This window comes from Pteropus vampyrus, unplaced genomic scaffold (genome assembly GCF_000151845.1).
Source record: "Pteropus vampyrus isolate Shadow unplaced genomic scaffold, Pvam_2.0 Scaffold21, whole genome shotgun sequence".
NCBI lineage: Eukaryota > Metazoa > Chordata > Mammalia > Chiroptera > Pteropodidae > Pteropus > Pteropus vampyrus.
Window position 1 is genome coordinate 2,596,736 of NW_011888802.1, and position 806 is coordinate 2,597,541.

Below are 806 nucleotides of genomic sequence, written 5' to 3' on the forward strand. Positions count from 1 at the left end.
AAGTTGTTTTTCTTCCAGCAGTCTATTCTCAACCTCTATTCATCCTCTTTAGTTTTGGAGAAAAAAAAACAAATGTATTTATGTTAATCCTCTGCTCAGAACTCTATATTTCAACTTTACTCTTCATGTCAAATATCCAAAATTATTAACAGACCAGTTAGTGTCCTTCAAAAACTTGTTCCAATCTAAATCATCAAGTACTCTGCATCCTAATATGTTAAATTCCTTATATTTCCTGTAGAAATGTTGTCTATGGCCATGCCACCCTGAATGCACCCAACCTTATCTGATCTCAGAAGCTAAGCAAGGTCGGTCCTAGTTAGTACTGGGATAGGAGATCACCTAGGAATACCAGGCGCTGTAGACGATTAAAAAAAAGAGAGAGAGAGAGAAAGAAAAAAGAAATGTAGCTTTATTTTCTGCTCTGTGTTTTGTATAAAGTTTAGTTTTCTTTAGAAGAAAATGTTCTCCATGTTATTTACTAACAAAAACAAAAAAAATACCTTACACAGTGTTTTAATATGTGACAGATAACAGCATTTATATTTAGTATTTCTTGACCTCCTTTATTAGACAGGATAGAATATAGCTTATCTCGACTATCCAACACAAGGATGTTAAAGCAAAAGTCAATTGAGAAAGGAGCAAATGAGGGTTCCATTGTCAGTAAGATTTCAACTCAGAGACTACAATATTCACATGTATTAATTAATACCTAATCCAACCCTTTCCCGACTCTGACAGTGAAAATAAGAAATTTCTGTTATTTCTGCTCTATTACATTGTACTTAAATTCTTTTGGGGGG

At 33.5% G+C, this 806-nt stretch overlaps 1 pseudogene; it reads left to right on the forward strand.

Annotated features, from left to right (window-relative positions):
* The first annotated feature begins 248 nt into the window (after nt 1-248).
* Nucleotides 249-367, forward strand: LOC111736678 (annotated as a pseudogene).
* Nucleotides 368-806: the final 439 nt, after the last annotated feature.